Source organism: Triturus cristatus, chromosome 3_1, assembly GCF_964204655.1.
Source record: "Triturus cristatus chromosome 3_1, aTriCri1.1, whole genome shotgun sequence".
Lineage (NCBI taxonomy): Eukaryota > Metazoa > Chordata > Amphibia > Caudata > Salamandridae > Triturus > Triturus cristatus.
This window is the reverse complement of record NC_140583.1, coordinates 395788216-395805138: the sequence shown is the minus strand read 5'-3', so window position 1 is coordinate 395805138 and position 16923 is coordinate 395788216. Positions and strand designations below refer to the sequence as shown.

The 16923-nt window shown below is 48.1% G+C and overlaps 1 long non-coding RNA gene across 1 annotated transcript in view; it reads left to right on the top strand.

Annotated features, from left to right (window-relative positions):
* LOC146860312 (uncharacterized) overlaps positions 1-11360 on the top strand; it is a 44592-nt gene extending 33232 nt beyond the window's left edge. The window contains exon 3 of the long non-coding RNA XR_014979132.1: positions 11259-11360. This is a non-coding gene — a long non-coding RNA (uncharacterized LOC146860312). The remainder of the gene's footprint in view (positions 1-11258) is intronic.
* Positions 11361-16923: the final 5563 nt, after the last annotated feature.

Below are 16923 nucleotides of genomic sequence, written 5' to 3'. Positions count from 1 at the left end.
CTAGGTGATGGCCTGGGACCAGTTCGGACAATGGGGCGCAGAGGAAGGGGGTTATCAAAGGAGAGGCATGACCATGTATGGGATGTCGGTCGGATGTGGTTCCGTAGCAGGGTCGCGCAGAAGGAGAGGGTTTATGGCCTGTATGAGAGAGCGGGGGTGGCCGGCGCGCGGGGGATGCTCGCAGCGCCAGGGGAAAGCGCTGGCGATCGAGAGTGAGCGGGGAGAGAGTGGGGTGCCTAAAATGGCGGCCGTGCATTCGCTGTGCGTGGCGCTGGGGGGGGAGGCAAGATGGCGCAGATAATGTTCAGTTTGCAGGCTAAATTTCCACAGTCCTCCCTTTTAACATATCTCGCCAGCTTGTCTAGTTCGGATTTATCCCCATAATACTGCGGACTTCCACCTCATAGAGGGCTTTCATCCGCTCTGTTTCAAAGTTCAAAGTCTTAGGGCAGATGCAGTTCATAAAAAGCTAACATAAAGGTGGCAGACACTGAATCCCCAAACAACATCCACATAGTATCACAATCGGTATTAGGATAAATGAAAACAGCCTCCATCCCCAACTTTTAATAGTGTCCCAAAACCAACTCCCCAGCGACCATTCTTCTTGCTCTTGATGGACCTCTGTGGACAGTCTGTGGAGGTGTTCAATTGCTTTGTAGACTGAGGGTGAGTTATCTGGTACGTAGGTACAACAGCTGGACCCAATGATGCGGCATGCTCCTCCACGATCAGCCAGAACCACATCTAGAACAAGGCGGTTCTGAAGAGCCACCAGGCGGACGGCCTGAAGCTCAGCGGTGTTGTTGGCGAGGGCGCCAGCTGTAATGTTCATTGCTGTTTCGACTGCCTGGGTTAAGTGGCGGATGGCACGGCTGTTTGCCATCGGACCCCAGAGCGGAACAAGACCCTTTACTGCGTCCATGAACTGTGCTCCGGTGGAGTCGGCTTGTACAATGTCTTTGGCACGTTTCTGTCGGTGATGGTTTGCTGGAGCCACATATGTCGGGGGAAGGACGAAGGCGATGTAGCAGGTGCCTCCCCAACCTTTCGGGAGCCAGGTGTAGGCCTTAGTACCACAGACGAAGTACATATTCGGGGAGGCAACAAAGGAGGGTGGGTCAACTGAGTCCAATGTTCGGGTGATGAGGCAGGAGCTGTGGCCCACCAGCTGTGCCCCCAGGCCTTCGAGGCATACAGATCCAGTGATGTTGATGACGGACAGGGCCACTGTTAGGGTGGCGGCCGTCCGTTTTCGGAGGTAAGAGAAGGTGGGTCTGGCTGGATTGTTGAACACTTGCATTTCAACTCGTTCTTTGCGGGGATGTCCATGTGAAAGGAAGTGTTCGATCTCAGAGGGCAGAAGAGGGCGGAAGTTCTACCAGTTTTGTTCAGCCAGAACCCATGGTAGAAGTGTGACATGGTTCTGCCGGAAGTGGCATTGTCCTTGTAGCTCTCCTGCAGGAGGATCAGCCAGGCGAGGCAGGAACCATGGACAGAAAAAGGTGAAGGGATGAAAGGGATTGAGTGCCCAGTGGCATGGGGTAGCAATCCACAGATCCAGCAGTTAGTGGCGTTGGTGGCAAGATTGTGTTGGTGGAGCAACTGCACAAAAGAGTTATTCCAGAACTCCTTACGCCTTTCTCGGAGTTGGGGTGAAAGTGAGATCAGATGGTGTTCTTTCGTGGTGGTAGGTTGAACGGTGTTCAGCAATGTCTTATGAGCGGGTGTGCTCTCCTCCATGATCCAGAAGGTGACCACGAGGAGAAGGCAAAAGAGAAGGGAAATGAAAAGTGCTATTGTCTTAAAGCTGTGCATTCGGTCAGTCTTTGGGTTTTTGTAGTGGATCTTCGGACGTCCGGTTGCTTCCATCATCTTCATGTCGGGCGCTTCCATCACCTTCAAGAGACTCGGTAGCGGGCAGAACCACAGACTTTGTTTTAGTTTCTCTCCTGGTGGCCTTTGAGGTGACTAGGCTACCGTTCTGAGATTTCCACTTAGCCTGTGGTCTGCTTAGCCGAAGTTCTCTCCTTTCGTCGCAAGTTATACCCTTCTTTGGATGGCACCGTGGGATCGGGATATTCAATCAATTCAAGTGTCTCTGTATCCGGGCAGCGGCTCAGGGATGGTCGGTCTTTGTCCAGAAGTTCCTCTTGGGCGGTGATGTTGTCCGTGGTTGTCAGGGTCGGTGATACCTTCTTGCAGTGGTGTGCATGCAGCCAATTGCGTTTCCCCTCCACTCGAAGAGCTGTTCGGGTGGTGATCAGGACTTGCAGGGGGCCCGTCCAGCGGGGCTCCAGACTCTTGGTGCGCTGGAAGTTACGCACTAAGACGAAGTCACCGGGTTGGATGTCGTGCCCGGGGCCCCTGGAAACATCGGGAATGGCGTGCAGCACCTGCTGATGGATAACAGACAACGTCTTAGTTAGGTTATACAAATAGTCAGACATGAGGACGTCCGGGACGTCGTGGATAGATGTTGGTTTTGGTGCAGTCCAAAGGTTCATGGGCCGCCCAAAGACGACCTCGTAGGGGGTTAAGTGGTGTTTGGTGGGGGTGGAACGCATTGATAGCAATGCTAGTGGGAGAGCGTCTGGCCATCTTAGTCCTGTGGTGGCGACTATTTTTGCTATCTTAAGCTTCAATGTGGCATTGTGTCGCTCAACCAGGCCTGCAGATTGGGGGTGGAAGACCGCATGGAATTTCTGTTTTATACCCAACCCTTTTAATTTTTACAAAATTAGAAGACTAAAATAGCACTCCCACAATATGTGAGGGTTAAATACCCAGCTGATACAGGTTATCAGTTCACGTTCAGGTCATATATGCCTGTCCTATTGCCAAAAACATGAAAAAGAAAAGGAATTTCCTCAATTCCTTCAGGTAGTTAAGATGTCACCTGAAAAATCCAGGACCCTTTGGATATTAGATGTTGTTCATCTTTCCTTTATTGATGCAAAGTTGTAAACTCCAAATACACGGACCAGCCGACACGTGTTTCGTCTTACAAAAGACTTTTTCAAGGCAATGAATTCAATACGGTAGTTGATGGTATATCCAGCTCTGTAATTCATAAATTGAGAATCCCAAGTAAAGACATTGTACATGTGGTCACAACATCCAATAGAAGTATTAGCTGTCGTATTTCCGAGTGGGGAATACGTATAGAATAGTTATTTCCTTCAATGCGTTGATAGGTGATAGTGGCGTGCTAACTCCGTGATAAGATTGCACTCACTGCTTGTCACCACCCGAATGAAAGTCCGAACACCTCTCCCACCGTTCAACCCTTTTAAGATGAGTTGGATAACTTCAACTACGAAGTGGGGGCCGTTGTCGCTCCACAAAATTCGACAAAGGCCGTATCGGGGGAAGAATTCCTTCAGTAGTACTTTTGCGGTAGTCATAGCGGTGTTGTCATGGGTTGGGTAGGCTTCCACCCACTTGCTGAAGGCACAGACAACGACAAGTACATACTTTAAACCTTGGCACCTTTCTAGCTGGACATAGTCCATTTGTAGGACTTCAAAGGGGTGATTGGGGACCCCAAACCCTCCCCGGGGTACAGCAGTTCCTTTCCCAGGGTTGTGTTGGAGGCATACTAGGCAATGTTGGACCAGACGTTTGGCTGAGTCTGGTATTCTGTCGTTGTGCCAGACTTTGGAGATGAGTTCGATCATGGGGGCAGACCCTATGTGTGCGGGGGAGTGTGCCATGGTCAGCATGGGGATCAAGTATGAGTCGGGTAGCAACCATTTGTTCGAGTCTTTAGTCCGCCAACAACCGTCATCGTCCTTCAACCCCACCCGGGCCCATTCAGTTAATTCGTGTGGTGTGCTGGCTAGTTGGATATCCCTAATCGTTTCCCTAGCATCCTTCCATTTCTCAGTTTGTGACCTGGTCACGTACATGCGGGTCGTGGACCTGTTCTCGGCTGTGGTTCGGGCAGTAATGTCAGCTAGTGCATTTCCCTGTCCTATAATGTCTGTCACCTTCTTGTGTGCCTGGCATTTGATCACAGCTAACCGTGTGGGGAGGAGGACTGCTTCGGTCAGGGCAGAGACTAGATCTCCATGCAGGATGGGTGTGCCATGAGAAGTCAAGAATCCCCTCTCTTTCCATAAGAGCCCAAAGTGGTGAACTACCCCAAAGGCATACTGACTGTCTGTGTAAATGTTTGCGGTTGTCCCTGCTGCCAGGATGCAGGCTCGTGTGAGGGCAATTAGTTCCGCCGCCTGTGCGGATCGCTGTGTGATGCGGGCTGTCTCAACAACTGTTCGAGCTGTGGTGACTGCATAGGCAGCTGAGGTGGTGCCATCGGGGAGCTTGATGCATGAGCCATCCACCCACAGTTCTCCGTCAGGGTCCGGGAAGGCAGTATCCCGGAGGTCAACCCTACTCTTGGTTTGTTCGTCGGTGAGGGTCACGCAATCATGTATAGGGGATGCATTGGGGTCAGCGTCAGGGAGAGGTAGTAGAGTAGCTGGATTCAGAGTGGTGCATCGTTTCAATGTGATGTGGGGTGCAAGCAGAGTCAGTTCATAACCAGTCAGTCGTGCGCTAGTCAGGTGTTGAGTCTTGGTTTGGTTCAGGAGGGTATCAACAGCATGGGGTACCAATACTGTGAAGGGGTTCGAGAGCACGATCCCCTCACTTTGCCGGATAGAGACAGCAGCGGCGGCTACTGCTCGAAGGCAGGCGGGCAAAGCTCTGGCTACGGGGTCAAGAGTGGCAGAGAAGTAGGCACAAGGGCGTTGCTTAGGGCCTATGGACTGGGTTAGGACAGACAACGCACATCCCTCCCTTTCGTGGGTGTAGAGGGAGAAAGGTTTAGTGTAGTCTGGGGTTCCTAGGACTGGGGCCGAGCAGAGGGCGTCTCGTAATTCTTTGAAGGAGGATTGACATTCGGGTGTCCAGGGGAGGGGGAAGGGGGTATCTTTAGCCAGCAGGGAAAGCAGAGGTTTTACGATAAGACTGAAATTTGGCAACCACTGTCGACAAAAGGAGGTGAGGCCCACTAGGGACCGCACTTGCTTCTGAGTTTTGGGAACAGGGGTTTCTAGAATGGTTTGAATTCGGTCAGGGGTAAGTTTCCTCCCGTCTTTGGATAGTAGGTGGCCTAGATACGTTACTTGGGGCTGGCAGAATTGCAATTTCTTTCTGGAGACCTTGTGACCGTTCTCCGCAAGGAAGCGGAGGAGGTGAATGGTGGCTGTGACGGCAAGTGGAGTGGTGTCGGCCGCCAAAAGAATGTCATCGACGTACTGTATCAACACCACTCCATCTGGTAGTTGGACTGCATCCAGTTGCCTCTTGAGGGCTTGGCTGTAAATACTGGGACTCTCAGTGTAGCCTTGGGGTGCCCTGCAGAATCTGTATGAACGGGCTTTTAAAGTGAATCCGAACAGGTAGCGGCTGTCTGGGTGGATGGGGATGGAAAAGAATGCGTTCTTGAGATCAATAACAGTAAAGATGGTGGCAGTGGATGGAATCAGGGTGAGGATGGTGGTGATGTCTGAGACCACGGGGTACTGGGGTATGACTACTTTGTTAACCTCTCGCAAGTCAACAATGAAACGGTAGGCTTTCTCATCCCCCTCGCCTTGCTTCTTTACAATGGGTAGGATAGGGCTGTTGCAAACATTACTCACTACTTCTTCTACCACTCCTGCCTCGACTAGGGACTCGATGATTTCCACCAATGCTTTCTCACCTTCGGGTGATATCCGATACTGTGGAAGCTTTGGGAGCACTGCGTCCAGTCGGACGGTTATGTGTACCGGGTCGATCACCATGCGCCCTACATCTGAGTCGGTTTTAGCCCATAGATGTGAAGGTAATGTGTCGAGTAGGGACATGTCAGCATCGGTTATAGAGAGCATACGCCGTGTGAGACAGGGTCTGGACAGATCTGGGTTATCGTGTAGGATGACTCGAACTCCGTCTGGGGAGCATCTGATGGTAGCTCGAAAATGTTTTAGCAAATCAAGTCCCATAATAGCATCGGGGGTGTTGGAGGAGAGCAGAAAGGTCGTGTCAGTGGTGTTATCTTCTAAGTCAAAGGAGATTGGTGCTGATAAGGGGTTAGTGGAGGGCGTTCCATCGAAGCCTATTGAGGTTACATGTGAGCCAGACAAGGGTGCCCTAGGGATCAGTCGTTTGGATAACGCACTACGTGTCGCCCCAGTGTCTACCAGGAATGGGGATTTTGTGCCCAAGACCTTAGCAGTGACGTAAGGGCCTTGCTGGTCAACACGGAGTTCGACTGGATCCCTCCCTTGCCCCTGGCGGTCCTATGCGAAGTCATGGGTGCTTTCATAGTCGGACTGCTGACACTGGTTTTGTCGGGGGCGGTCAAAGGTGTTTGGTTTGCCTGGCCTGACGTTGGTTGCGTCGTTCGTGTGCCCTCGTCCCTGTCCTCTGTTTCTGGGGTCATATGCTGTGTCTCTGGGATCCCTATTTTTGTTTAGTTCCAGAAGGACCGGGCACTGGGATTTCCAGTGTCCGAACCCTCTACAGAACGCACATTGGTTCCCATCTAAGTCTCTCCGTCCGTTGTAGGGTGCAGGTGTATGGTCTCTAGGGGGTAGCTTTCTAGGGGCGGTTGGGTGGTAATTCTCTTTCGGGGGTTCCCTTCCTATGGTCACCCCTTGCAACTGTGCTATCATTACCCTCTCCTTCAGTTCCTTTTTCTTCTTCTCTGATGCCCTATCGTTCTCGTTTTTCTGATTTTCGTAGTATTGGGCCATCTGGAGAATCGCTGCGGGTTTGGAGGCTGCCCAGCTACTCTCGCTGGTCTGTAGTTTCTGGGAAATTTCTTGTGTCAGACCCTTCACATAATTCTGGACAAAGAGGTGATGTCCGGTTGCGGTGGTCATGTCTTGGCCACTGTAATCGGAAAACACAGTCTCGAATCGGGAGAAGTATTCAGACACATCCTCCTGGGGTTTCTGGTGGCAAGCCGTTACTATCGACCAGTCTACCTTTCTTTCTGGGATTAGAGTCTTCAGTTTTAGTACAATCTTGTCTGGGAGCTCTAATATGGCTTTTGGGGGTTTCTGTCCTGGTTCTCGCTGCTTATGTATGGTATCGAGTTGTACCCAGGTATATCCGAACGGCTCAGCCTGGTCAACTTTCCGGATTTGTTTCCACACATCAGCCGGCAGACATAGCCCAAAGAACAAGTCGATATCTGCTAAAGTCATAATCGTAGAACCTAAGGCTGTACCCAGTTCAGTGTAGAAGGCAGTCGGGTTCTTTCTTAAGTCGGGTAGAGTTTTTCTAAAGGTCAAAATGTCTTGCCGGTCCCACGGCTGGTAGACCCTGTTATATACAACCCTTCCCTTCGCATCTTGGTGGTTGATGTCGTCATGTGTTCCCAGACCTCGTGGGGGGACCCAGTAGGGGGCAGCTTCTTTATTGGGCATCATGGCATCAGCCCTTCCTTCCTGGGGCTTAGTCGCTATGGGGGTTTCTGCTTTGGTGGCCTGTCCATGTTCTTTAAGGTGTCGGTAGACCTCGAGTGTACGAGTGAAGAGGTTCGTAACGTCGCCCTCTCTTTCCTCTCCGATGTCTACCTTCCTATATAGGGCTGCTAAGCCTTCGGGACCTTTATCGTGGTATCTTTCCTCATACGTATTCAGGGCGTGATAACAGAGCCGTACGACGAAGTGTCGTCTGCGGCTGTCGGCATACGAGTTATACACGTCTGTTATATACTCCTCACTTTCTTTTCGCTCCACCAGTGTCCCTACTATCTTATCAATTCCTGCTCGTTCATCCTTTGTTAATCGATTCATTCTGGTGGACTCTTTCTTTCCCATCTCATGGTCATCTAGCGTTGTAACCGACATTGGGTTCAGTACATGAGGCTCAGCCGGCGCGGAGGCCGTGAGGACCGAGGCCCCTGTACTGCTTTCGCTCGTGTTCGGGGGTTGTAGGTGTTGCACTACTGACTGGGAGGGTGCATATGGAGGGGGCATGTAAATGATCGGGGGACCTAACAGTAATTCATCATTCGTTCGCTGCTTGGAGGACAACTCAGGGTAGAGCAAAGAAGGGGTCCTAACAGCATACTGGCCTGAGGTTTCGGGCTCCTGTCTTAGTTTAGTTTCCCTTCTCTCCTTTATGTCTTCTTCTAACCTTCTAGCGGCAAGGTGAGCTGCCTTTCGTAATTCCTTTTCTGCTTTTACTTCTTCCCTCTTTTTCCGTTGCGTTGCTTCTTTGCGCCACATGCCGATACTGTCAAGCATAGTAGGTGTCGTCTTATTGCTACGCAGAGCTACTTCTAGCGCTTCTATCTTATGGTCGTCGAAGGATCCCATCAGTGGCCACTGACTCTCGGGGTCCTTCTTGGTATATTTATGCCACAGTTTGCTATAAGCTACGGCGACTAGTCCATATTTAGTGAACATGTCCTTATTAGGGGTGCCTTCCAGTGGAGCCGGATGGTTCACCTCTAATAAGCGGTCCGGGCAGAACCAACTACCAATCAGTGGGGAGAAGATAGGCATGACGGGTTTCAACGGGGACAAAAGTCAGCACTACCTATCTTTTCACTGCTTGCAAAGACTAGACAGAATATCTCTATTCCTCGTTATTTGTAAGCAGAGAATACCTCCAAAGAACCAATATCGAACAACTAGTGTTCGGACAATCAATCAATCAATCAATGGGGAGATAAAGATAGGCATGACGGGTTTCAACGGGGACAAAAGTCAGCATTACCTACCCTTCACTATTTGCAAAGACTAGACAGAATATTCCTATTCTACGTTATTTGCAAACAGAGAATATCTCAAAAAGCACTATTCTCCAAAACAATCAATGTTCGGACAATCAATCAATGGGGAGATAAAGATAGGCACGACGGGTTTCAACGGGGACAAAAGTCTGCGTTACCTACCCTTCACTATCTGCAAAGGGAGAGAGAGAGAGAGAGTATTTCTACTCCTCCCCGTTTGTAGACAGCGAATATCTCAAAGAGAACAATCAATGAGCACAATCAATGAGCAATACTAGTATTTCCAAAGCTTTAAACAATCAATCAATTATTTCGCATTTTGTCGTGTATCACGACCTTACCCGGACCGCGTGGACAGTTTCTCGTCTTCCGCCTCCAGCGCCCGATCGTCCTCTACTCTCCGTATTTGCCGCGGCACTCCTGATGGTTCCCAGTCAGGACCGTAGATCACTCGAGAGAGGTCTGCTCGGAACCAGTGAAGTTCGGATGATCGGCTGCCAGACGAGGGTCTATTGGGCAGGAGCTCTCCCGATCGTTGCAGTCGTTCACTCTGTCGTCGGGACCTCTCCCACTGGATCCACGTGTCGCTGATGGGCCCCACGTTTGGGACGCCAATTGTTAAATGGTAGCGGCAGTTTCAGTCGATAACCTTTCAAGTATTTGCCCGGCGGTAATCGCCTCTCATACCATTCGATAATTTACCAATAAAAGAGGCAGGCGCCGGAGACTGGAAGGCAGGAAACAAAGTTTTATTCCGTCGGAGCAGAACACATCAGATCAGACAGCAAGGTATCGTCACGAGGTGCTCTAACCGCATCTCTGAGACCTGGTCTCTTATACACCGGTTTATTGCTTTATTACATATAGTACATTCTTGAGATTCTCTTGATGCATGAAAGAACATCCCCTGAAGCCCCGGCTCAGATCCGATCCCACACATAGTTACAGTAGAGGTTCCCACCCTACCCGCAGTGGGAGATGGCTATCGCGCAGCAGGGAATTCTGCTAATTCCCGGGGGTGTGTGCAACCGGCCGGGTCTCAGGGGGTAGGGGCTTTGATCTACTGTAATCCCTTTGATGCGGGGTGTTTCCCTTACAGTAGGGGCAATAAACTGCATCCGCAGGGCTAGGTGATGGCCTGGGACCAGTTCGGACAATGGGGCGCAGAGGAAGGGGGTTATCAAAGGAGAGGCATGACCATGTATGGGATGTCGGTCGGATGTGGTTCCGTAGCAGGGTCGCGCAGAAGGAGAGGGTTTATGGCCTGTATGAGAGAGCGGGGGTGGCCGGCGCGCGGGGGATGCTCGCAGCGCCAGGGGAAAGCGCTGGCGATCGAGAGTGAGTGGGGAGAGAGTGGGGTGCCTAAAATGGCGGCCGTGCATTCGCTGTGCGTGGCGCTGGGGGGGGAGGCAAGATGGCGCAGATAATGTTCAGTTTGCAGGCTAAATTTCCACAGTTTGTGGGCCTGTTCATGATCTGGTGGGTCGATTTACTGTTGATATCGTTCACATTAACACGAACATTGACTGCAGGCAGCACAAATGCAGTCTCCCATGCCTTGCAAAACTTTTACACAGTGAGTCTTTACAAGTTTAAAACTAAGTTGATTTGCAAATGTGGGCCAGTTTTGTAGCTATGAGTCACCAAAGACATCCACATTTATTTTGATGCTTGGGACTAGTTTTATTCACAGTCCACACCTGGTAGTGACTGGTGGCTTTATTACAGAAAACTGCATCATGCAGACCAAGATAACCTGAGGATCATTGTGTATCCACTCCACTGAACGAATATCGCAAGACTTGTTCACTCGAGAAACCTTGCAACATTGATAGACTGATAGCTCTATGAAATGGTAATTGTCCTACCCCTGACACACACATGCCCATACTCTACAGGCTCAACACACTCACACACGTGCTCTGAATGCAAATGCAGAAGTACAGGTGCTCGCTCTTCAAAGTACCTGTTTGCTTATGAGAAGTGCCGGTACTCTCATTTTAAATGTATTGCACCGGTGCTGAGAAGCGCATGTTCTCAGTGCCGGGCAGGACCTGTCCATTTAAAGCACTGATCACACACCTTCTACTGTCCTCTGCCCAGTCCTGAAGTTTAGAGTTTGGCAGTGGTATAGCAAGTCTGAAATGGCTCCTAAAGTTAGCCTTCAAAACGGGCTCCCACCCCTAACTGGGTGGTAAAACAATCATAGTGGGCGCGCAGTCAGCCAGTTCATTGACTGGTCCCAGTGCTTCTGTAACTCCTGCAGTGATGAGAGCTTCCCCTGTGGGCGTGCAGCAATGGAGTTGCTTTCAGTAGTGCCCATGGCAGTGTTAACGAGCATAGGCACTGCCATGCTCTTGTAAGTATGTCAAGGTGAGGCGTGGTTGGGTAATGTTGCATTTTCCTTACTCTTCAGAAGTGTGTCCTCTGCAGTTTTATATTTTACGTATATAAATCATCATCACAGAGGTTTCCACTTCATATGACTTTGTCTGAATGATTATCCGCTCCCCAGATGATGCAGATTGGAGGGATCTGGGATTATCCTTTGGAAGCAATTTAATCTATGGAAAATGGATGACCCCGGAGTGAATCCATGCTCATTGTTACTTGGGCACAGAGGGTGTGGCAATATAGCTTTAAACAGGTGAGAGTGAACAGCTGGTTGCACTTAAATGCCATATTATGGGATATTTCAGCAACAAAAATGTCACAATAAAATGGTTAGTAGGAAAAGTATGAAAATGTAACTTTTTTTGACTTTCTATAGGCTTTCTGTGAGCGGGCACTGAAGGATCCATACCTCAATAAAACTCTCTCTTTCAACTTCTCCTGTGAGAGTATTCTTAACATTTTGGCGACGAGTTTTCTCTTACCGTGCTGGGGACGGTTGTGGATCCTTTCCCTAGTCTTCTTCCTGCCTGCCTACCTGTTGTAACGTCTCCAGTCCTACTTCACCTCCGGAGCCTGATTCTCCTGCCACTGTCCATTAACCATCTCCTCGTCTTGTGGTGCGAGTTCCCACCTGGTGATTTTGCAGTTCCAGCGGAGTTTGGCTGTGGCGATAGTCTTCATTCTCTGGTGAGTCCGCTCCATAGTAGAGACCTCTCAACCATTTTATGAGCTTTTCTGGCTGGCGTGCAGGACACCTTCCTTTGGGTGTCCATTGATTTGCGCTCCCTGTGCTTTTGTCCCGTCTTCATTGGCCATATCTCCAGTCCGCCGCTCTTTTTCAGCGCTTCACACAGAGAGACGCCGCCTTTTGGGAGCCTTTCTTTGAGCAGATTTGGAGCCTTGCTGTGCGCCCCATACCTTCTGGATTCCTTCCAGTGGCGGACCCTTGCTTCGTGCAGCGCTTCACACAGCGCGACGACGCCTTTTGGGAGCCTTGCTTTGTGCAGATTTGGAGCCTTTCTGTGCACCCCATACCTTCTGGATTCCTTCCAGTGGCGGACCTTTGTTTTCTGCTGAGCTCTCCTGGGCAATTCTTCCTTCACCACATGGCTCTGGCTGCTTCCGAGCACTCTCTTCACCTCACGGCTCCGGCTGCTTCCGTGTTGGTGTCGCTTTGGATGAATGTTCCCACCCCTCCCATGTGACTGAGGCCGAACTACTTCCGCTTTCTCCTCAGCGGTTATCAAGACGCCTGATCCTTCTCCAGTTTCCTTTTAGCTATCCCTACAATTGCCTGCCTGCATTTTCCGCTGACAGGCTCAGCTTTGTTAGCCTGCCAGCACTACATCGCTGACAGGCACAACTCCTCATTAGGCATTGTGCGCTACATTGGCCTCCTATCTACTTTAGCACAGTTGGTTTGGTTTCTTTTCGCACTAACTCTTTATTTTCCTCATCATTTCTTCTGAACCACATTTTGCACTGTTTATTGAGCTCATCGTTTCACTTTGCATTGGAATTAACTTTATTCAACCCACTGCGTGTCGTTGTCAGGCACAGCTTTATTAGCCTACCAGCACCTCTTCTCTGACAGGCACAGCTCTTTATTAGGCATTGTGTTTAGATTTTCAGCCTATTAGTTATATTAGCACAGCTCTTGTTGCTTCCTTTTTGCGCTTTCTCTTTCTTCTCAGCACTCTTATTTACTTGTTCTGGTACTCTTTTATAGATCCTTCCTTATATTTATTCATTCTTCCTCTGCTTATATATCCTCTCATTTATCTTCTTTCCTGCTTTACTATTTCCTTTCTTTCCTTTTCGTCTTTCTCTCCTTTACCTTTTCTCGCTGTCATGTCTGCTTTTGCGATGTCCCAACCTCCGTCATTTCTTGATGAAGAAGGTGAACCCCTCATTCCATGGAAAAAAAGGGTGAATTTATTTGAATCTTATCTAATTGCCATAGGTGGTGACAGGTTTTCTGCAGTACGCAAACAACATGTTCTCCTGCACAACCTAGGGAAGCATGGTAGAGACATTTTTGATGAGCTTCCTGATTCTATAATTGATAATGTAGATGTTGATGCGGAAGGGGAGGGAGATGTTCAACATGATGTGTATCAAATAACCTTAAAAAAATTGGAGGCACAATTTGGTGAAAAAATTAATATTGTTCTAGAGCGTCACAAGTTGTTTTTGCGTGTGTAAGGAAAAAATGAAAAGGTGATTAATTATATAGCAGTATTGAGAGGTTTAGCTTCAACTTGTGGTTTTGGAACTTTGACAGAGTCTCTTATTAGGGATCAGCTTGTCAGATGCACTAGTGACAAGAAAATACAAGAAAGACTTTTAGCGGAAGCCCCAGATTTAAAACGCGCCATTGACATTGCTAAGAGTATAGAACATACTGCGTATTGTATGAATGAGATGAAAGAAGCAATTGAGGTCAAGCAAGTTTCAGACAGTAATGTAAACAAAATCTCTAGCAGGGACACCAAACATAAAACCCCACCTACAGATTCTGAGAAGCAAATTGTCAGTGGGAATAAACTAAGATGCTACAGGTGTGGTAACCCAAACCATTTAGCAAACAATGTGAAATGTCCGGCGAGAAGTGTTACGTGTAGTAAATGTAAGAAAAGCGGACATTTCTAGAAAGTATATCATGAATCTAAAAAAAATGTCACCCACATGGTAAAGAGTGAACCAGCTCCACAACTGCCTGGTGAGGACATTGTTTTCCAAGTGTGTAATTTTACTGAGTGTAATAGCAATACATACCCTAAATGTGAAATATTTCTAGACAGCGTCATGTATGAGGTATTTGCCGACTCTTGTTTCCCATATACTCTCCTCAATGAAACCACTTTCCTTGCCAATTCAGGAGAAAAAAAGTACAACCTATTGCCTCCAGACATCAGACCAGGGGGATACAATCAGGACCCCATACCCTTGGTAGAAATGCTGCTTATGCATATAGACCTCAAAGACAGATCAATGGTAGGAAAGGTTTACATCACTAAAAATGGTTCAAATCTACTAGGATGGAAACATCAGAAAGATTTAGGGATTAAACTGGACCCGAATGCACCTAAAACCAGTTTACCTAGTAGATAGATCGAACATTGGGGTGGAAATTTGTGAGAAGTTTCCAGAGGTGTTTACTGACAACCTTGGTCTTTAAAAGGGTTTTCTTCACAAAATTATACTCAAAGCAAATCCTAATCCTGTTGTCCACAAACCTAGGTCTGTCCCTTTGCTTGTAAGGGAACCACTTAAAAGGGAACGTGACAAGTTAGAAGCTAGTAAGGTCATCGAAAGGATCGAAAGCTCGGAATGGTTGGACCCCATTGTAGTAGCGGCTAAGGGTGGAGGCAAGGGCATTCGTTTATGTGTGGACCTCAGAGATTTAAATGCCAATATTTGAGTTGATAGATACCCCCTCCCCAACATTAATGAAATGCTTTCTGTCATACAAGGAGCTAAATTCTTTACGGTTTTAGACCTATCTTCAGTCTATCATCAGGTTGCTCTTCATGCTGAGTCAAAACCCCTCACTTCCTTCATAACTCCGTTCAGAGCGTATCAGTTCTCAAGATTACCGTTTGGACTAGCATCTGCTGCGGCGGTATTTCAACGCATAATGCAGCACTTATTACAAGGACTAGATAAAGTACTTTGTTTCCAGGAAGATATCCTGGTTCATGGAGCGTCAGCTTTGGAGCACAATAAAACTCTGGAGGCAGTTTTGACTAGACTTAGCAAAGCAGGATTCACCACTCAAAGAGAAAAATGCAAAATTGGTGTGGAATCTGTTATCTACCTTGGCCACACTATATCAAGTGAAGGAATTAAACCCAAATCCAACCTGGTAGACTCTGTTAAGCTGGCTCCAGCTCCCACTAATACAGATGAACTTAAATCTTTTTTGGGCTTGGTTGAGTACATGTCCAAGTTTGTCAAGAACTTTGCAGACCAAGTCGAACATCTCAGAGAACTACTAAAAAACAGGGGTACCGTTTGAGTGGAGTCACCAGTGCCAGCACGCTTTCACACACATCAAGGAAGCCATTGCTGAAGCGCCCGTCCTAAGTGCATTTGACCCTAACGCAAAGACCATCCTGACTACGGATGCCAGCATGAAGGGCTTAGGAGCTTCACTTACACAGCGAGCAAATGGCCAAGAAAAAGTAATAGCATTTGCATCTAGAACCTTAAAAGATGCCGAACTCAATTACTCCACAATAGAGAAAGAAGCCCTCGCCTGTTACTGGGCCATAAATCACTTCAAATATTTCTTATGGGGGATTCCATTCTCATTGAAGACAGATCACAAACCGTTGCTCCCTCTATTCACTACTAAACGTCTAGAAAGTGCCACTCCACGTATTTCCAAGTGGGTGATGGGGCTACAAGGTTTTAACTACTCCATGATCTATGTTCCAGGAACTAAAAATCGAGTAGCTGATTGTCTCTCAAGACTCCCATTGGCCAATGGGAATCTCTCGTATAACCCTCCTGAGGAGACCATCCTCTCAGTCGAAATTCCAGCCATCAATAAAGAAAAATGGGAGAAATCCTTAAAGGATGACCATGATCTCCTTATGCTGAAGAACATGATTTGCAATGGTTGGCCCGAAACCATAAAAGGTGGACCAGAAGCCCTCCGTAAGTTCTGGTTTGTGAGAGAGGAATTATCTGTTGTAAAAGACCTTGTCTACAGGGGAAATAGAGTCATTCCTCCAAGAAACATGTATGAGCGCATTATCCAAATTGCGCATGAAGGCCACCCTGGAAGGAACATGACCCAAGCAAAATCAGACAAGACTATTGGTTCCCCAACATGGACTCCATGGTTGAGAACCGAGCAAAGAATTGTGTGGCTTGTAGAACCAGTGACAAAACTAAGATCATCCGCAAATCCCCACTTTTGCCTGTGTCGATCCCCAACAAACCCTGGGACAAGTTGGGTTTGGATATAATTGGTCCTTTGAACCTACTTAGTCATTCTCAAAGATGCATGTTCATTCTCGTTGATTACCATTCCCACTGGATGGTAGCAAGATTGGTTTACTCCATCTCTACGACATCATTGATCGAATTTTTGAGAGAAGCTTTCTCGAAAGAAGGTATTCCAAATGCTATAATAACAGACAATGGTGTTCAATTCACTTTAGATGAGATGAAGCAGTTTATGACCACGCTATCCATTACACATCTCAGATCCCCGCTCTACTCCCCCAAAGCTAATGGCCTGATGGAAAGGGCCAACAGGATGTTAAAGGACACCATTCAACTTGCATTGGTCACTCATGAACCGGTTGAAGAAGCTATAAGGAAGATGTTGTGGTCGTATCACACGACACCTAATGCAGTCACTGGGGTTTCTCAATTTACCTCTCTTAAAGGAAGGAACCCTGGTTCTAAGCTCACACCCAACTGGCTTAATGGTGGGTCTCCTGTTTGGGTAGACAGGAATTCTGCTTTAAGACAGGTTGAGAAACATCATCTAGAATATAAGCACAGGTATGACACAAAATGGGGTACATCCAACAAGAATTGGAAAGAAGGCGTATGTGTAGTTGTCAAGAAACCCACTGTTTCCAGAGCCAAGATCTCCTCATTATCAAAACCATTGAGGATAAGACGTGTTCACAACAATACTGTGGTGTTGGAAGACAGTAGCACTTGGAGCATGGACAACATAGCTTGCTGTCCAAGAATTCTTGGTTCCACGTCTCCTAGGGGAGACAGTCAAAGCATTCCAACCACCATAGATTTTGATCCCA